Consider the following 21,998-nt stretch of genomic DNA (forward strand, 5'->3'; position numbering starts at 1 on the left):
TCAATATGCCAGCAAATTTGGAAACCTCAGCAGTGGCCACAGGACTGGAAAAGGTCAGTCTTTATTCCAATCCAAAAGAAAGGCAATGCCAAAGAAGGCTCAAACTACTGCACAGTTGCACTCATCTCACATGCTAGTAAAGTCATGCTCAAAATTCTCCAAGCCAGGCTTCAGCAATATGTGAACTGTGAACTCCCAGAGGTTCAAGCAGGTTTTAGAAAAGGCAGAGGCACCAGAGATCAAATTGCCAACATCCGCTGGATCATGGAGAAAGCAAGAGAGTTCCAGAAAAACATCTATTTCTGCTTCATTGACTATGCCAACACTTTTGACTGTGTGGATCACAATAAACTGTGGAAAATTCTTAAAGAGATGGGAATACCAGACCACCTGACCTGCCTCTTGAGAAACCTGTATGCAGGTCAGGAAGCCACAGTTAGAACTGGACATGGAACAACAGACTGGTTCCACATAGGAAAAGGTGTACGTCAAGGTTGTGTATTGTCACCCTGCTTATTTAACTTATATGCAGAGTACATCATGAGGAACGCTGGGCTGGAAGAAGCACAAACTGGAATCAAGATTGGTGGGAGAAATATCAATAACCTCAGATATGCAGATGACACCACCCTTATGGCAGAAAGTGAAGAGGAACTCAAAAGCCTCTTGATGAAAGTGAAAGAGGAGAGTGAAAAGGTTGGCTTGAAGCTCAACATTCAGAAAACTAAGATCATGGCATCTGGTCCCAACACTTCATGGGAAATAGATGGGGAAACAGTGGAAACAGTGTCAGACTTTATTTTTTGGGGCTCCAAAATCATTGCAGATGCTGATTTCAGCCATGAAATTAAAAGACGCTTCCTCCTTGGAAGGAAAGTTATGACCAACCTAGATAGCATATTAAAAAGCAGAGACATTACTTTGCCAACCAAGGTCCGTCTAGTCAAGGCTATGGTTTTTCCAGTGGTCATATATGGATGTGAGAGTTGGACTGTGAAGAAAGCTGATCGCTGAAGAATTGATGCTTTTGAACTGTGGTGCTGGAGAAGACTCTTGAGAGTCCCTTGGACTGCAAGGAGATCCAACCAGTCTATTCTAGAGGAGATCATCCTGGGTGTTCATTGGAAGGACTTATGCTAAAGCGGAAACTCCAATTCTTTGGCCACCTCATGCGACGAGTTGACTCACTGGAAAAGAGTCTGATGCTGGGAAGGATTGGGGGTGGGAGGAGACAGGGACGACAGAGAATGAGATGGCTGGATGGCATCACCGACTCGATGGACATGAGTTTGAGTGAACTCCGGGAGTTGGTGATGGACAGGGAGGCCTGGCGTGCTGTGATTCATGGGGCAGCAAAGAGTCGGACACGACTGAGTGACTAAACTGAAGTGAACTGAGCAAGGTTAGGAAAACAAAATACATGGGAATATTTGGTTTTCCCATCCCATAGGCAGGCAAGTAAGAGAGAAGTTGGGGATGAATGTTGGTCTAAGTTACAGGGTTTGCCACAGTGAAAACCAGGAAACACCAAAATATTCAAGAATGTAAGACTGAGTATAATGTATTACATGAATCCCGGGGAGCTGTTATAAACTGTGGTATAAAAAATACTTAGTGGCATGCAAAATTATTCATAAAATGTTATCAACTAAAAGTTAACATACAAAACAATAGATGAGAAAGGTCTTTTAAAAAACTATCAAAACTATTAAAGACAAACTTCATAAAGATGAAGTATTATATCTGGGATTTGCTTCAAAACAATTCGAAAAAGGATGGAGAGTGGATATAGGTCAGATGAAACTGGCTGAGGACTAATAATTGTATAATTGTTGGAGAGATGAGTACATGGAGTTCATTCTACTCCTCTCTCCTTTTGAATATGCTTGAAATTTTCCATTATGAATGTATTTTTCAAGTTTATTACTCAGCATTCATTCTAGCTCTTACCTAATCATATACATTGTTCTCATTCAATAAATATCGACACAGACATTAATTATAAAAATAATAATTATAATTAACACACTGGGGCCACAAAGAGTTGGACACAACTGATCGACTGAACTGAACTGAACTGAATTAAAACATAAGGGGTCCATATACAAAGCATTTTCACTCTGAGTATTTTAATAAATCATGCCCTACAGTGTCTGTTAACGTTTTCAGGGCACAGTCCACATCAGTCTTCACTGTTTCCATGGTCTCTCAGTCCCGGATCTCTCATTGTTCATTTCCCTCCAGGACCTTTGGCCAGGAAAGGGCATCTCTGGCAGAAGGAAGTCCACGGAGCACTGTTACCTAATGATACCTTCCCCTCAAGTGGAGGCCAGGATGTGGTCTCAGCACCAGTCACAGCAGCTCTGAATACAGCTATAGGTCTCCTTCACCCCTGGGTATCACCCACTGCCATGGGCACCCACATCTGGATCTAGTTACCCAGAGCTTCTTGTTGTTCAGTAGCTCAGTCATGTCCGACTTGTCACGATCTCATGAACTGCAGCACACCAGGCTTCCCTGTCCTTCACTACCTCCCAGAGCCTGCTCAAACTCATGTCCATTGAGTCGATGATGCCCTCCAACCATCTCATCCTCTGTCGTCCCCTTCTCCTCCCACCTTCAATCTTTCCCAGCATCAGGGTCCTTTCTAATGCGTCGGCTCTTCACATTAGGTGGCCAAAGGATTGGAGCTTCAGTTTCAGCATCAGTCCTTAGCGTCTGTATCTTTCCCCTCTACCCAGGGTTTGGATTAGTTCTTCACTTGCCATACTTTAGAAGGACCATTCGAAGGACTCAAGTGATTCATAGAAGATAGATAAGGGAAAATGAAGTTCTCTTCCTACCCAAATGGAGCAGGAAAAGCCCTTGGCTGGCTAGCGACAGCGAGACATTGGCAGGCAGGCTGGTCCTAAACAGGAGGAAACAGAAATCCTATTTCCCCAGCAACAAAAGTATATGCCAAAGTCATGAAGTACCTTCATGAAATACAGCTTCAGAGTCTGGTACATTATTTTGTTGCAGAAGTTTCTTTGACAGCAAGACCCTAGGCCTGCCCAGACATGGCAGTCTGAATCCCACACCGTGGGTCTCCTTGGATGATAAAGTTTAGTTTTGTGTTAAGTTATACATAGCAAGTGCATATGAAAAACTATGCACCGCATTGGGTTTGCTGAGGAGGCAAGAGGTGAAAGTGCTTATCTGTTACCCTCTTTCCCCAAGGAGTCCTCACTCCAAGGAAGAAAACTTTCACAGACAGGTTAAGTGAACATTTCAACTTTGGTTGATTTATTCAGCCAGCTGTTAAGGCATTCTTTTTAAACTCTTGTCATTTACTTGTGCAGCTTTTGCTTTTGGTATTCAAAACATTCTAAAAGCCTGCATTCATTTTCCTTTTCACAAGTTCTTAAAGATGTCTGGGGAATTTCACTAAGCCCAGTGATTTAAAATTCTAAAGGTCAGGAAGTGTATCACTACATATTTCAACAGTAACACTGGGTGATGCAAATGATTGATTATGCAAATTGGCAAGTGCATATTATCTGAGATGCTATTGCAGATTATTGAACTGAATTCCAGGAAGGACAGGTTCTGGTCCCAGCCTGTCCACTCACAACTGATATTAGGTAAATGATGACATTCCTGTGAGCCTCTGTAAGATAAAGGATGCAGCTTAGATGACAGTCCCTCAAACTCTCAGATTCAATGAAGTGCTTATTAAACTAATAACCCTTCAATTTACAAGGATTTGGGTTTCTCTGGGATGATAAGAGTTTGAAACATGATAATAAGCCCCCAAGAGGCTGCCTTAAGCCAAATCTCCAATATGGCATTCCATCTGAAGCCTTCACGAAAAAACAGCCATTTGCACAGGAGACTCCCTGTCTGAGGGTAGGTTCATATGGGAGACCAAAGTGTAACAGGGAAGAACAAATCTGACTCCATATTGCATCTGCTGATTTTACTTTAATCTCTGAATTCTATTGCTTTTGCTTCAGTTAAGAACATTGCTATAGCCTGAAATATACAGGATAGTCCATTCTCAAGGCTCTGAATTTTAAGGGTGTAATACTTTTCCATTCATATAGAGATTAAAAAGTTGCAGAACAGAGAACAGCATTTGATTTTGTTGGAGGTTTGCAGAAACACTGTGACCTGACCTACCAGGGAAGCCACAAAAACAAATGATTTCGGCAGCACGAAGTTTCACCAACCAACCAGGCCACTCCCTCATCTGGCCTTTAAAAATGCTTTGCTGTAACCCTTTGGCGAGTTCAGGGGGTTTGGGGCATTAGCTGCCTCTTCTCCTTGCATGGCCCTACAATAAGCCTTTCTCTGCTCCGAACTCTGACATTTCAGCTTCTTTGACCTCACTATGTGTCAGGCACATGAACTCACATTCGGTGACAAAATCACAGATCAGATATTGATTAATGAACTTAAGATCAGAACATATGAGTTTGTGTTTCTGAAAACCAGTTTCCTGCAAATCAAAATAGCTTGTAAGACTTCAGTTCAGTTCAGTCGCTCAGTCATGTCCGACTCTTTGCAACCCCACGAACTGCAGCACGCCAGGCCTCCCTATCCATCACCAACTCCCGGAGCTTACTCAAACCCATCTCCACTGAGTCGGTGATGCCATCCAACCATCTCATCCTCTGTCGTCCCCTTCTCCTCCTGCCCCCAATCCTTCCCAGCATCAGGGTCTTTTCAAATGAGGCAGCTCTTTACCAAAGTAGCCAAAGTATTGGAGTTTCAGCTTCAACATCAGTCCTTCCAATGAACACCCAGGACTGATCTCCTTTATGATGGACTGGTTGGACCTCCTTGCAGTCCAAGGGACTCTCAAGAGTCTTCTCCAACACCCCACTTCAAAAGCATCAATTCTTCGATGATCAGCTTTCTTTATAGTCCACCTGTCACATCCATAGATGACTACTGGAAAAACCATAGCCTTGACTAGTACAGACCTTTGCTGACAAAGTAATGTCTCTGCTTTTTAATATGCTGTCTAGGCTGATCATAACTTTCCTTCCAAGAAGCAAGCGTCTTTTAATTTCATGGCTGCAATCACTATCTGTAGTGATTTTGAAGCCCCCAAAAATAAAGTCAGTCACTGTTTCCACTGTTTCCCTATCTCTTTGCCATGAAGTGATGGGACCAGATGCCATGATCTTAGTTTTCTGAATGTTGAGTTTTAAGCCAACTTTTTCACTCTCCTCTTTCACTTTCATCAAGAGGCTTTTTAGTTCCTCTTCACTTTCTGCCATAAGGGTGGTGTCATCCGCATATCTGAGGTTATTGATATTTCTCCCAGCAGTCTTGATTCCAGCTTGTGCTTCATCCAGCCCAACGTTTCTCATGATGTACTCTGCATATAAGTTAAATAAGCAGGGTGACAATATACAGCCTTGACGTACACCTTTTCCTATTTGGAACCAGTCTGTTGTTCCATGTCCAGTTCTAACTGTGGCTTCCTGACCTGCATACAGGTTTCTCAAGAGGCAGGTCAGAAGGTCTGGTATTCCCATCTCTTTAAGAATTTTACACAGTTTATTGTGATCCACACATTCAAAGGCTTTGGCATAGTCAATAAAGCAGAAATAGATATTTTTCTGGAACTCTCTTGCTTTTTCCATGATCCAGTGGATGTTGGCAATTTGATCTCTGGTTCCTCTGCCTTTTCTAAAATCTGCTTGAACATCTGGAAGTTCATGGTTCACATATTGCTGAAGCCTGGCGTGGAGAATTTTGAGCATGACTTTACTAGTGTGTGAGATGAGTGCAATTGTGCTGTAGTTTGAGCATTCTTTGGCATTGCCTTTCAGATTGGAATGAAAACTGACCTTTTCCAGTCCTGAGGCCACTGCTGCGATTTCCAAATTTGCTGGCATACTGAGTGCAGCACTTTCACAGCATCATCTTTCAGGATTTGAAATAGCTCAACTGGAATTCCATCACCTCCACTAGCTTTGTTCATAGTGATGCTTCCTAAGGCCCACTGGACTTCACATTCCAGGATGTCTGGCTCTAGGTGGGTGATCACACCATCATGATTATCTGGGTCATGAAGATCTTTTTTGTACAGTTCTTCTGTGTATTCTTGCCACCTCTTCTTAATATCTTCTGCTTCTGTTAGGTCCATACCATTTCTGTCCTTTATCGAGCCCATCTTTGCATGAAATGTTCCCTTGGAATCTCTAATTTTCTTGAAGAGATCTCCAGTCTTTTCCATTCTATTGTTTTCCTCTATTTCTCTGTATTGATTGCTGAGGAAGGCTTTCTTATCTCTTCTTGCTATTCTGTGGAACTCTGCATTCAAATGGGTATATTTTTCCTTTTCTCCTTTGCTTTTCACTTCTCTTCTTTTCACAGCTATTTGTAAGGTCTCCTCAGACAGCCATTTTGCCTTTTTGCATTTCTTTTTCTTGGGGATGGTCTTGATCCCTAATCTCCTGTACAATGTCGCGAATCTTCCTTAAGTCTTCAGCCATTACAGAAATGTATCCATTTAGATACTCAAAATTAATCATAAGAATCACAGCATTCTCTCTTCTGATGAATATCTAGAGAAACCACTTTAATGCTCATTTCCCACTCCAAACAGCCTGTGATACTACAACTACCAGATTATCTTGCCTCTGTAATAAGTAATTAGATAATGACTTCTCTTACATGGTCTGCTTTCTTTTCCTTATAGCAGACACTTACCCACATCACCTGGCCCATCAGATTTCCACATAGCAGTGAAGAACAATATTGTGCAATTGACCAGCATCCTATTTCAAGCCACACTGTCACACCGCTCAGATTTGGGGTTTTCTCTAAGGTCACTCTAAAGCCCCCAACTACCCCAAAAAGGCACAGCCTGGCAGTGGATCGTGCAAATGCATCTCTAGGAGCAACCTTCAACCAACAGGTGTGCTCAGGTGCTCAGTCCTGTCTGACTCTTTGTGACCCCCTGGACTACAGCCTACCAGGCTCCTCTGTCCCTGGGATTCTCCAGGCAAGAATACTGGAGTGGGTTGCCATTCCCTTCTCCAGGGGATCTTCCTAAACCAGGGATCAAACCTGCGTCTCCTGCACTGACAGGCAGATTCTTGGCCACTGAACCATCTGGGAAGCATCCAACCAATAGGAGACATGAATTAATGGAGCCAGCTTCCCTGTCCTTCACTGGAACATCCCTAACGGAATTCTCAAAGATCTCCAATAGAATTGATTACCAATTGTCCACAGAAGAAGCCAGCATTTCTCCCATATCGTGTCTCACTTCCCGAGTCCCTCACCCCTGCTTTCTGGGATCAAGTCCCAAGTAAACTATGTGTGCCAACATACTGTCTCATGCCCTGCTTTCAGGGAAACTCAAACTAAGTCTGTCTTCTTGATGACAACTGCAAATCATGAGTGAGACGCTCTAAAGTTCACAGTCCCCTTATCTAGGATGATGATAATCAAAATACTTCTTCCTTTTGTCTAATAACATCAGGTTTGTTTAGGGAGATACATGTCTGCCACTCTGCTGGCGTCAATACAGTTTTCCCATGATGGAGAATTTTTTCACATATTGGCTGAAAGAGTTACTATGATTGGCCCACAAATAGTAACATATGACCACATTTTTTTTTAATCTCTAAATTGTTCCTCATTTTCACTGCCTTAGAATATATGCTAGCTGACTTGGATCCACTGTTCAGTCATTCTAATACTCAACATCTGCCCTTACATTAATACTATTAGACTTATTGCTTAGAGTTGATTTGGGGAAAAAGTAGGTATATTGTCCTTGAAATTAAATCTTTCAAAACAAGGCAAAGACTTTTGGGAATGAACATTCTTGAGACTTTAAAAAATTTACAATAGTATTAGTTAAACATTTAAAGAGTAAATATATTTGCATTTACTAAATTGAAAACAAATTTTCATTGCCAAATTCTCTCAACAGTTCTTAAGGTAATTTTATTTATTACTTTGCTTTCATTTGGACTGTTCCTTAATGAACTGTTATACCTTTAAAGAAATAATTTCTTTACAAAATACTAACAATACCTCACATTTGCATGGTCCTTTCAAATACTGAAATGACTTTAACTTGAATTTGTTTTTAACTGAGGCTCAGAAAATACTTTGTGAGATAATGATAATACCCAGTTTCACAAACAAGGAAACTGAGACCGCATCGCTAATAGGTAGCAGTGTCAGAATTCAAATCTAGGTCTTCCAGGTCCAGGTCTTTTGTCTCGTAAGTATTAACACTTCCAGGAAGAATGCCTCAAAAATCATTTCAAGAATTCCAGAGTGAAGTAGAAGCACATTTCTCAGCAATGTTATTAAAAAAAAAAGAGACAAACATGAAATCTCACCTTCATGGAATGAATAGCAGAAACAAGTAAATACATCAGTCCATCAAGAAGAGACACTGGTTACCTCTGAGGTGTTCAGACTCCAGGAAAGAGAGTTTCATTGAGCATGCAATCCTGATAAGTTCAGCAACCTGATAAAAAAGGAGAGGTTTAAAGGGCTCATTATGGTTTATCAAATCAGTGATCCACCATGTTAAAAATCTCTCTAAAGTGGGACCTGACATGACAGACCGCGACATGTGTGGTCTGTTTGAATTTATCACTTTAATGGCATTCTGCATTTGCCTGATTGACTAGAGCAAATCTTAGAGACATGCTGATGATCAGGAAACAAGTGACCATTGATCAAGGACATCGTAGGGTGTTAACACTAGGGCCCCTCTGGAGGCCCACTGGACACCCCGTGACTTGCTTCTCTGTGACTATGTTGACTTTGCTATGCTTTTGTCTTGTTAGTTGTTACATTAATATTTTTGGAAGTGGATTCCCATCCTTCATATAAAATGTATTTGGTACTCTGTGACCGGGAATAGTTTAAAAAATCATTTAAATGAATTAACATCTCCAAAAAATATTACTTAAGAGCATTAACATTGATGGTACAGAAAAGCAAATCTTTTGTGATCACAAAATCCAGGACCAGTTCTCAGTAACAAATGAAAAAGTAATCGTTGCAACAACAACAACCAAAGGATGATTAAGTGAATCTTGACCAAAGGAAGAGAAGAAGGTCCTAAAGCTTCGTCCTTGGCAGAAATTATATTGGTCACTCAACTCCAGCAACTTTAAGCTGTTAATCAAGGCTTTCTTATTCCAGGTGTTGAAATTAACTTTGTGAGCAAAGCTTAGTCTTCTTGGTCTTCGGCAAGCACTCTTTTTATAACTGATACCAAAAACACACACACTTTCCAGGAATACACGTCATCCTTCTTTTTTAATAACATAGAGTCACTTAAATATTTTATAAGTTTGACATTTAATTTTAAAATCTAATGAGTTGTTTTCCCTTTCTCTTCCTCTCCTTCTTCAACAATTTAATAATAAATCCAAGAAGTAGGACATAGGGCGCAGTCAAGTAAGCAAATAGGCCAGTAGGGATTGGGGTGTGGAGAGCTGAATGGTCCAGCTCAGGGTGCCAGAAACTGAAGTGAGTAAGCAGGGATTATGTGTGGGAAAGCTACCTAGAGTATGGTGTCACAGCCCAAAGAGTGATGAAGCATCCTCATGGGAGGGTCATCTGGCACAGGGATGGGAGGCCAAGCAGAGTGGGGAGAGCTTCCATGCAGAGCAGGGAATAGTGGGGGCAATGGAAGCCGTGTTTCATATGGGGGAGGTGATCAAGTTAAGTACACACATTCAATATAATTGGAGCTACTCACTGTTAGAGAGGGAAGATACAAATAAAGAAATGGAAAAAACAGAAAGAACTCAATGGTGTTGGATGTATGCTTAGTCACTCAGTTGTGTCCGACTTTTTGCAACCCCATGAACTGTAGCCTGCCAGGCTCCTCTGTCCATGGGGATTCTAAAGGCAAGAACACTGGAGTGGGTTGCCATGCCCTCCTCCAGAGGATCTTCCCAACCCAGGGATAGAAGCCAGGTCTCCCGCATTGCAGGTAGATTCTTTACTTTCTGAGGCACCAGGAAACTCAATGGTGTCGGCCAGACACTGAAAATGTTGGTATGAACTCATGGGTTTTAATATATACGTCGATTGACTGATGGAAGTAAAAAGAAATATATATGTGTATATGTGTGCATATTATCATATATTCCCTAGGTTTGCCCTCTGAGATACTGTGAAAGCAGTGACACCTCAATAGCAATAAGCACATTAGACACCTGCTCTTGGCTTCTGAATATTATTCTCGCTGAAAAGAAACAAGACTTCTTAGAAAAATTACCAACTCTAAGATAAACCAGGGAATGTATAAGATAGGCCTCAAATGCTGTGATGTACTAGAAAGTAAAGAAATGTTCAAAGAATAACCGAGAAGCATCAAAAAAATGTATAAACAATCAAAGTGGCTCCCATAACAATAATTTCAGCATCAAAATAAATAAAGGTTGGGAGAAATATCAATAACCTCAGATATGCAGATGACACCACCCTTATGGCAGAAAGTGAAGGGGAACTCAAAAGCCTCTTGATGAAAGTGAAAGAGGAGAGTGAAAAGGTTGGCTTGAAGCTCAACATTCAGAAAACTAAGATCATGGCATCTGGTCCCATCACTTCATGGCAAATAGATGGGGGAACAGTGGAAACAGTGTCAGACTTTATCTTTTTGGGCTCCAAAATCACTGCAGATGCTGATTACAGCCATGAAATTAAAAGACGCTTACTCCTTGGAAGGAAAGTTATGACCAAGCTAGATAGCATATTAAAAAGCAGAGACATTACTTTGCCAACCAAGGTCTGTCTAGTCAAGCCTATGGTTTTTCCCGTGGTCATGTATGGATGTGAAAGTTTGACTGTGAAGAAAGCTGATCGCCGAAGAATTGATGCTTTTGTACTGTGGTGTTGGAGAAGACTCTTGAGAGTCCCCTGGACTGCAAGGAGATCCAACCAGTCCATTCTAAAGGAGATCAATCCTAGGTGTTCACTGGAAGGACTAATGCTAAAGCTGAAACTCCAATACTTTGGCCACCTCATGTGACGAGTTGACTCAGTGGAAAAGAGTCTGATGCTAGGAAGGATTGGGGGTGGGAGGATGGCATCACCGACTCGATGGACATGAGTTTGAGTGAACTCCGGGAGTTGGTGATGGACGGGAAGGCCTGGCGTGCTGTGATTCCTGGGGTCGCAAGGAGTCGGACACGACTGAGCGACTGAACTGAACTGAACTGAACTGAGTAGTGGATTTTGGACTTCCCAAGTAGCACTATGGGTAAAGAATCCACCTGCCAGTGCAGGAGACATAAGAGATGTGGGTTTGATCCCTGGGTTAGGAAGATCCCCTGGAGGAGGGCGTGGCAATCTACTCCAGTATTCTTGCCTGGAGAATCTCAAGGACAGAGGAGTCTGATGGGCTACAGTCCCTGGGGTCACATAGAGTCAGACATGACAGAAGTGACAGCAGTAGCAGCAGCAGCAGCAGTGGATTTTAGTCTATAAAATAAAATAGTTGACCATAGTTCATAAAGACATACACAAATAAAGGAATAACTTGAAAATCTGAAGATGACTGAGATGTCTGTGCTGTTTTAAAACTGTCACCATAAGACAGTTATTATTCACAAATGAAAAAAGACTAAGTTTATTGTGAAGAAACCTGGTAGGTATCACTTTAACGTAATTATCAAAGTGAACATCACCTGTAATTGGACAAGTCACAATCCTATACCACAGACACGATGCAATGGGAAGTAGCAGCTCCACTCTTGTGATATTCTTTCCAAAGATGCATGAATTCTAGTGCAAGGTAACATTAGACAAATTGCGTTCAAATAGATTCCGTTCCGTTCCGTCGCTCAGTCGTGTCCGACTCTATGCGACCCCGTGGACTGTAGCCTACCAGGCTTCTCCGTCCATGGGATTCTCCAGGCAAGAATACTGGAGTGGGTTACCGTTTCCTTCTCCAGGGGATCTTTCCGACCCAGGGATCGAACCCGGGTCTCCCGCATTGGAGGCAGATGCTTTAACCTCTGAGCCACCATCAAATAGATTAGGGGGTCAAAAATCCTTTGTACTACTCTTTCAACTTCCTCTAATTACTTGATTGTTTCAGAAATTTTTACATTTAATGAGGTGTTATAATAAATATTTGGTATAAATTTATAAGGGCATAAAATATATGAACTTTAGTTTCCATGAAATGGAACAAATGTGTATAACGTACATAAATAGGGTCTCATTTAAATGGTGTTCTCATTCTAAACCTACCCTTGCTGCTGTTGCTGTTGTTGTTGTGACACCCACAAAGTTGTGTTCGATTCTTTTGCGGCCCCACGAAGTGCAGCCCACCAGGCTCCTGTGTCCATGGGATTCTCCAGGCAAGAATACTGGAGCGGGTTGCTATTTCCTTCCCCAGAGAATCTTCCTGACCCAAGGATCAAACCTGTGTCTCCTGTGTTGGCAGGCATATTCTTGACCACTGAGCCACCGGGAAGCCCAAACCCTACCTTAAAGTTTAGATCAAAACAAATTGACTAAAACAAATTAAAAACAGGTTAGTTTACTATATGACATAACTAATACAGAGAATGGGGAGAAACTGAACAAATTAAATTTGACTCAGCTATTGCCTATCCCTTAACCCACACCTAAGGAGAAGTTGAGGAAATCATTCAGTAGAATATAGTTCTATTTAGCTTCATAAAAACGAGATCTGTCGCACTTGTTTTGCCCTCTTTGGATTTTCCATACAGATTTGACTGTGTTGTATCAAATCAAAAGGAAGAAGGAAAGAATTTTTTGGCTGAAGAAAATACAGCCTCCTTTCTTTGTAAAAGATTTAAGCATTCGTATTAAAATTTGGTTCATTAAGTTTCTCTGGTAGCATCTGTCTCATTACACCAGTGACTGGTAATTGGTAAAAATAATGTTGCAGATTGTCATTTCAGCTTGCCAAGTCTGAGATGGATGTTCCAGAATGGTGTTTCCTCTCCCAAATACTGTTGCTGTGACCCATGTGTGATTACAGTCTGCCATTTTTCTATCGGTTTTTCTCAAGCACTTACCATTACCTGGCATGTGTCCTCCTGTCAGAGGAGGCAGTGGTGAGCAGCGAAAAAGTGGACTGGAAGAGTCCAGAGCAGACTCTGCCACAATCTCACCATGATGTCAGATAAATCACTTAATCCTAGTAGGTCTCAGCTTCCACTCCTAAAATATTACAGTACCAAGCCAGGCAATTTCTTATGTTCCTCTGAACTTGCCTTATGTCTTCTTCATTTTCATTCAAGATATTGTCTTATTTAAATCATAAATGACCAACTTTAATTTCTTATTCATTTTCTCACAGTGTCTAGTACAATTTTTTTTGTTGTGGTTTTTTGGAGATTTTTGTTTATCATAGGGCCTCAGACATGTTAACAAACTGTCAATATCTTTGTCTTAAACTTGTAGAAAATTTTTACAATAGTGCAGAAATTATACACAATAAGCACGCTGTTATTTTGGTGGTGTTTCAATTTGTGATTTCAGTTTTGCATTTGCTAGGATAATGTATTCTTCATTGGGAGTGATAAAAACCTGCTCAATTTCAGCCATCTCTGTGTTTTCTGATACGTACACCCGAAGATCAATCCCAGGAATATGAACCATGTGAAAAGTTTAAGCTATTTATAGGCTATCAATCATTCAGTAAACACATTATAGTAGAAATATATGTATTGTAGAAGCTGTGAATGGAAAATATAAAATATAGAATTTCTATAAAACTATCTTTACTACTTCAAGACACTCTTGAATAAAGTAAAACATTAATAAAGGTTTTATTATGTTAACAATTTACTTAGAAATTCATTTTCTTAGAAATTAACAAAGTACTGATTTAGAACAAAAGACCTTCGAATCAGGTTATCGTTATTTGAATTTTTAACCTTTCTTAACATATATAACTTATGCCCATTGTTTCACTATGTGAATTATTCGCGGAATATAACCTTTTAATGTTGTGGTGAAATGAAGATTGCTAAACAATACTATTCATTCCTTGTAAGTTAACTTTCTCAGCGATTGAATGTCAAAAATGAAGAGCTCTTTGTAACATCGGGTAAAATATTGCTTTTCTTTTTAACTAGGTATCTACTCTTCTATTGAGAATCCACTTGCTTCAAATGGATTTTAAAAATCCAATAACCCTTAAAATCCCAGAGGTTCTATAAGAATTAAGTTGACATAGGCACAAACACACTAGCAAGATTCCATCAATAAAGATAACTTACAAAGAATCTGCTTACACACTAAATGAAGGCACAATAGTGTGCGAGCTCTCATACAGTGTGGTTTATGAAAAGAAAGTCATTTATGGAAATTCAAAGTACTTAGTTCTCAAAGTCCAAATTTCATTTATGTATTTTTGTTATAAAATTAAGATACAAAATCCTTACAGTCAATGAGAAAAATAACATTCTTCCAGTAACAGATGTAAGAACCATCATAAATGATTTTATTTCAAGTACTTGGGAAATTTATCCCTATTAATTCATCTCCGAAGTGAGTCAAAATATTCATCAAAAGGGAACAAACTATTTAGCACAATAAAACAAACTTCCGTTCTTTAGAAGGTTACATTCTAATTACATATTCAGAAACCTAACTGTTCTACTCTGCAAAACTATGCACCCTGTAAAGATACTTAATTTACTAAAATCAAATTAAAGTTGTGACAAATCAGGTATAATGAAAGGATATCTACAAAAGCTAGTGGCTGTGATTACTGAAATACAGATGAGTTAGGGCTAGAACAGAATAAAGAAAATGAGACACTAAATTCTAAAGCATGACACAAGATGGTCTGATCTCTCACACGTGGGAGTTCTTGGGTCCAAAAATCTTGAACAGTTTTACAACTTGGATGCCAGCATTCAGCACACACAAGACTCTCAGAAATAGAAGTAGCATTTTCATTTTCTCTGGGAAAAACAATTAAGATATAGAATATTTAATGAACACTATTCACCATTAAATTATCATAATTGTGGGGTTGGGGCTACTTAAGGGGAGTAGGAGACTGATTAATTTTTTCCTATGACAATATTGGAATGAGAATTAACTGAAGAGCTTCAGGCAATTGGGAAAAGCTTCAGTTCAGTTCAGTTCAGTTCAGTCGCTCAGTTGTGTCCGACTCTTTGCAACCCCATGAATCACAGCACACCAGGCCTCCCTGTCCATCACCAACTCCCGGAGTTCACTCAAACTCATGTCCACAGAGTCGGTGATGCCATCCAGCCATCTCATTCTCTGTCGTCCCCTTCTCCTCCCGCCCCCAACCTTTCCCAGCATCAGAGTCTTTTCCAGTGAGTCAACTCGTCGCATGAGGTGGCCAAAGTATTGCAGTTTCAGCTTTAGCATCATTAGACATGGTTAAATATTTGAAAACCCTAGAAAACCACACAAATGCAGACAGAGCCTTTAAACTCCAGAAATCATTTGCAAAAAGCATGGAAGTCAGACCAGGAAAGATTACAATACAGCAAACTTGGCTTGGGAGCTCATTTCTACCTTTTCATGTCTGTAACCACAGCAACGAGCACAGAACTCCAGCACAGAAGAGGTGCTCTCTAAATACTGGTTGAATCAATCAATGAATGAGCCTCAATCTCAAATCTATAGTCCTTTTCTTTTGAAAAATCAGAACAGAACTCCTTGTCCAGTGCCTGACTCAGCAATATGACATTTCCCTTTCTGCTCATTCCCCAGTATCATGCTCTTCTGGACTTACATAAACTCCTCTGGCCATACTGTCCACAGAAGCACAATATGGCAGGGAGATGTGTTTTCCATCCCCTGATCATTTAGAGAAAATTATGACTCATTTAGAGAAATTAATCAACTTCCTTGCCCTTTGGAAAACCAATTTAAAACATTTCTAATCTTCACCCTCCCCCAACCAACAGTTTTTAGTCAATGCTTAATAAAATGTGTTGAAGGCTCTGTTTTTGCATGATTCATAATGCTAATAAATTCATCAATCTTATTATCACACATCTTTCTATAAATGTCAAACAGGATGTAGCTGACAAGGTCATGGCCATTAAAAATAGGTTCATGGACAAACACATTTGTTCTTGACAGAAGTCATCTATGTCCAACCTTTGACTTTCTAGGCTTCTATGACTTGAATATCAACAATTGTACACAATTTTCACATTATTCTGTCACTGTATGTCTAAATTTCCAAACATAAAATGCTTATTTTTTATATATTTAAATGGATATATTTTATTATAATACTTCGTAAATGTCCTTTTTCTGAAAATGGTTTATATCACTTTATTTTAACATTTTTTAAAAGTTATCCTCACCTGGGACTGATAAACATTTCACATACAGACTTCACCCGAGTTTCTGGGAGGCTGAGCACAAGAAAAGGATCATTAAGTCACTAATTCTTTGGAGAAGCGTTTCAGAAGAAACGAGTAAGGAAGGAAGCGAAGGGTAAGACACAGGGGGAAAGCAAAGAAAAGATATGGTTTCAGCTGAATTCTAGGCTTAGTTTGATCCCGTAGAGAGTTTTGAAACAAGAGTGACACCATAGACATTGTCCTTCAGTTCAGTTCAGCTGCTCAGTCATGTCCGACTCTTTGCAACCGCATGGACTGTAGCATGCCAGGCTTCCCTGTCCATCACCAATTCCCAGAGCTTACTCAAACTCATGCCCATTGAGTTGATGATGCCATCCAACCATCTCATCCTCTGTTGTCCCCTTCTCCCACCTTCAACCTTTCCCAGCATAATCAGGGTCTTTTCCAAGGAGTCATTGTCATACCCTGACATTGTCCTACCTTGAGACAAAGGAGTAGGGCTTTTGTATTTCCTTATCAGTCAAGTTGGTTGCGTGCTGCCCGTGGTTGGGGGTGAGGGGTGTTTTCCTCCAGGCCATCCTGGTGAGGTCAGTTTGTTACCAAATCCAAGACTGATTGCTCTGCTTGCTGCACAACAGGCCAATAAATCTTAGAGACGAGGTGATGAGGCAAGAAACACAACTTCATTCGGAAAGCCAGCAGACTGAGAAGATAGCAGATTAACGTCTCAAAACAACCATTTTAACTGGGTCTGGATGCCAGGTTCTTTTACAGAATGTGGTTGGGGGGCTGTTGAAGAAGTGAAGTAAAAAGGCTATTAATCTTGCGAATATCTCCTGGAATGGCCAGCCTTGGGAAGAGGATGTGTTAATTTCTTCCTTCCTGTAGCCATCCACAGGTGGACAGGATACTGAACAAAGGCATTTTGGTTTAACATTCAGGCAGAAGAGAAGAGTTCCCCAAGGTAGGCTATTATGTATAAACAGTATGCTTTTACTGAACTAAAGCCATCGGAAGCAAAGGTTAAAGTAAAAGAAACAGATCCAACATGGCATCAGTTCTTCCCTTTAATAAATTCTCTAGCAAATGGGGCAGCTGTGGCCTTTAGCAGCTAACACACAGGAGCTGGGATGGGTATGCAAGCCTCCCAGAGCGTTTTTTCCTGGTATTTAATTTGACACACTCCCCCGGAAAAAACAGAGATTCCTACAGCTTGGTGGTTGTTTTGCTGTCTTAGTAATTCAGGCATGAACCATGTTTTCAATCTGTAAACATTTTACTGAATAAAACAGCAGTGATTTGGCAACCCACCACTGACAACTAAAAAATTACAAAGCAGATAAAAATAGAAAGCGTAAGTGGTGCTTATAATAAAACCTTAAATTCCAAATGCAGCCTATCCTAGGAATTCAGTTCTGTACAGAGTACAAATTTCAGTAAATAATGCAAATTTTTATTTTATAAAGAAAAAAAAAATGACTCTCAGATTTTTACTACCACAAGTGGTAGGAATTCCAGAAGCTTCTGTACCACATTTAAGTCAGCAGCAGATTTACCAGCGCAGGTAGAAGTTTTCCTTTTACCAGAGTAAATTCTCTATTCACTAATGGCAATGGGCTCACTTTAGCAGTAGCCCTTCCCATGGAGCACTATATGATCTGACAGTACTATATGATCCTAGGGCACTATATGATCTTAGAGTGACAGAGTTTAGTTACTGAATTGACACATATTTAGTGTCTTTCAGGTTTCATCATGTCTTCTTCCCTGTTCATTTTGCATGTCATAGATTGTTCTTCTTTCACAAAATTGACTATTTTTAATTAATTTTTATTGGAATATAGTTGCTTTACAATGTATTAGCTTCTGCCATGCAGAAAATGCATCAGCCATACATATACATATATGCCCTCCTTTTTGGACTTCCTTCCCATTTAGGTCACCACAGTGCATTAGGTAGAGTTCCCTGTACCATACAACATGTTCTCAGTTCAGTTCAGTTCAGTCGCTCAGTCGTGTCCGACTCTCCGCGACCCCATGAATCACAGCACGCCAGGCCTCCCTGTCCATCACCAACTCCTGGAGTACACTCAAACTCATGTCCACAGAGTCGGTGATGCCATCCAGCCATCTCATTCTCCGTCGTCCCCTTCTCCTCCCGCCCCCAACCTTTCCCAGCATCAGTCTTTTCCAGTGAGTCAACTCGTTGCATGAGGTGGCCAAAGTATTGCAGTTTCAGCTTTAGCATCATTCCCTCCAATGAACATCCAGGACTGATCTCCTTTAGAATGGACTGGTTGGATCTCCTTGCAGTTTAAGGGACTCTCAAGAGTCTTCTCCAACACCACAGTTCAAAAGCATCAATTCTTCGGCGATCAGCCTTCTTCACAGTCCAACTCTCACATCCATACATGACCACGGGAAAAACCATTGCCTTGACTAGACGGACCTTGGTTGGCAAAGTAATGTCTCTGCTTTTTAATATACTATCAAGGTTGGTCATAACTTTCCTTCCAAGGAGTAAGTGTCTTTTAATTTCATGGCTGCAATCAGCATCTGCAGTGATTTTGGAGCCCCAAAAAATAAAGTCTGACACTGTTTCCACTGTTTTTCCATCTATTTCCCATGAAGTGATGGGACCAGATGCCATGATCTTAGTTTTCTGAATGTTGAGCTTCAAGCCAACCTTTTCACTCTCCTCTTTCACTTTCATCAAGAGGCTTTTGAGTTCCTCTTCACTTTCTGCCATAAGGGTGGTGTCATCTGCATATCTGAGGTTATTGATATTTCTCCCAGCAATCTTGATTCCAGTTTGTGCTTCTTCCAGCCCAGCGTTCCTCATGATGTACTCTGCATATAAGTTAAATAAGCAAGGTGACAATATACAACCTTGGCGTACACCTTTTCCTATGTGGAACCAGTCTGTTGTTCCATGTCCAGTTCTAACTGTGGCTTCCTGACCTGCATACAGGTTTCTCAAGAGGCAGGTCAGGTGGTCTGGGATTCCCATCTCTTTCAGAATGTTCCACAGTTTATTGTGGTCCACACAGTCAAAGGCTTTGGCATAGTCAATGAAGCAGAAATAGATGTTTTTCTGAAACTCTCTTGCTTTCTCCATGATCCAGCGGATGTTGGCAATTTGATCTCTGGTGTCTCTGCCTTTTCTAAAACCTGCTTGAACATCTGGGAGTTCACGGTTTACATACTGTTGAAGCCTGGCTTGGAGAATTTTGAGCATGTCTTTACTAGCGTGTGAGATGAGTGCAATTGTGCGCATTAGTTATCTATTAAAAAAAAAGTCTACAAAAGAATAAATGCTTGAGAGTGTGCAGAGAAAGGGAACCCTCATGCACTGTTGACGGGAATGTAAATTGATATAGTGAAGTGAAGTCGCTCAGTCGTGTCCGACTCTTTACGACCCCATGGACCGTAGCCCACCAGGATCCTCGGTCCATGGGATTTTCCAGGCATGAATACTGCAGTGGGTTGCCATTTCCTTCTCCAAGGGATCTTCCCAACCCAGGGATTGAACCCGGGTCTCCCGCACAGTAGGCAGACGCTTAACCGTCTGAGCTACCAGGGAAGCCCAAATTGATATAGCCACTATGCACAACAATATGGGTGTTCATTAAAAAACTAAAAACAGAACTGCCATTTCACCCAGCAGTCCCACTCCTGGGCAAATAACCAAAGAAAACCATAATTCAAAAAGATACATGCACCCCAAATGTTCACATTTGCACTATTTACAATAGTCAGGACACAGAAGCAACCTAAAGGTCCATCAACAGAAGAACGGATAAAGAAGATGTGGTACACGTATATAATGGAATATTAGTCAGCCATGAAAAGAACGGACTATTAACGAAGCAAAACGAGACTATCTCTTAGGTATATCAAGTGGGTGGAAGAACCGGCAAGAGCTCTTCTCCTCCTCTCCTGTGCTTCTGTACATTTATGACTGAGCCTGTGTCTGGGGACATTTATGTATGGGTACCAAGGCCACCCCCTGGTGTCCCCTGTTGCTTATCAGAATGGACCAAAGTATGACAACCAAGGCTCTGGAGCCTGGCAAGTGCCCAACTTAATGGGTTTCTGTGGCAGTATCAGGCCCTTTCTATTGTACTTGCTTGTGTCACTGCCTTGACCTAGAGGCAGCAAATGAAGGTCAAAGATAACTATGTATAGCTTTCAAAAAGGAACAGAGGAACCAGTGACCACTGCTAGCACACAAATAAGAATAAAATGCGCACCTGAAACTAATACATTGTGACTCAACTATACCCCAATAAAACTGCTGAAAAACAAAATGTGAAACAGGCCCTGAGAGAGTCTCCTATACGATCTTGAAGAACTAGAAATATCCAAATGTTACAAGAGAACAGAGCAAACACTTGATCTGTGAAGAAATGAGTACTATGAATAGAATGGGATAGGCTCACAACCCACAGTGTGCAGAGACTTATCCAAGATTCCAAAGCAAGTATCAGGAGAGGATTTGAGGTCAGATAATAGGTGTGCCCTTTTCATGCATCATGGAAGGTGGGGCTTGCGCAGGATAAGTGCAGACTTGAATGTGGGAGCTGGGACTTCTCTTCTGTAGGCAGTCAGCACTACTGGGGCACCAAGCCGGGTCTGAAACTCATCTGCTTCCTTTACTCAGAGTTCTTCACTTCAATCTGTTTAATCAAAAATCTTATCTATGACTTATCTCCATCTCACACAGTTCTATCCGTCCAAGCCTTGGCTATGTTGGGACAATACTAGAATGCTCTTTGGGACTTTTTAAAAACAATCTATGTGTCACGTTAGAAAGGAGAGATTCATAAAATCTGTTTCCTACTCAACAATTGATGACAAATGAGGCAGGCACAGAGAGGGGAATGGCTTATCTGATGTCACAGAACTATTTAGTGGACAGTTGTACATCTGAATGCAGAGTTCCAAAGAATAGCAAGGCGAGATAAGAAAGCCTTCCTCAGCGATCAATGCAAAGAAATAGAGGAAAACAACAGAACAGGAAAGACTAGAGATCTCTTCCAGCAAATTAGAGCTATCAAGGGAACATTTCATGCAAAGATGGGCTCGATACAGGACAGAAATGGTATGGACCTAACAGAAGCAGAAGATATTAAGAAGAGGTGGCAAGTTTACACAGAATAATTGTACAAAAAAAGATCTTCAAGACCCAGATAATCACGATGGTGTGATCACTCACCTAGAGCCAGACATCTTGGAATGTAAAGTCAAGTGGGCCTTAGAAAGCATCACTATGAACAAAGCTAGTGGAGGTGATGGAATTCCAGCTGAGCTATTTCAAATTCTGAAAGATGATGCTGTGAAAGTGCTGCACTCAATATGCCAGCAAATTTGGAAAACTCAGCAGTGGCCACAGGACTGGAAAGGTCAGTCTTCATTCCAATCCCAAAGAAAGGCAATGCCAAAGAATGCTCAAACTACTGCACAATTGCACTCATCTCACACGTTAGTAAAGTCATGCTCAAAATTCTCCAAGCCAGGCTTCAGTAATATATGAACCGTGAACTTCCAGGTTCAAGCTGGTTTTAGAAAAGGCAGAGGAACCAGAGATCAAATTGCCAACATCCGCTGGATCATGGAAAAAGCAAGAGAGTTCCAGAAAAACATCTATTTCTGCTTCACTGACTA

General features: G+C 40.9%; 1 long non-coding RNA gene across 3 annotated transcripts in view; it reads right to left on the reverse strand.

Moving 5' to 3' along the window:
• The window catches only part of LOC129553101 (uncharacterized), a 105,859-nt gene that overhangs the window by 61,019 nt on the left and 22,842 nt on the right, over positions 1 to 21,998 (reverse strand). For all 3 annotated transcript variants that reach the window (XR_016037365.1, XR_008685392.2, XR_016037364.1), the window contains exon 4: positions 8,361 to 8,491. This is a non-coding gene — a long non-coding RNA (uncharacterized LOC129553101). The remainder of the gene's footprint in view (positions 1 to 8,360; positions 8,492 to 21,998) is intronic.

The sequence above is a fragment of the Moschus berezovskii genome, chromosome 1 (genome assembly GCF_049115385.1).
Source record: "Moschus berezovskii isolate FMDL1 chromosome 1, NW_MosBer_1.0, whole genome shotgun sequence".
In the NCBI taxonomy this organism is placed as follows: domain Eukaryota; kingdom Metazoa; phylum Chordata; class Mammalia; order Artiodactyla; family Moschidae; genus Moschus; species Moschus berezovskii.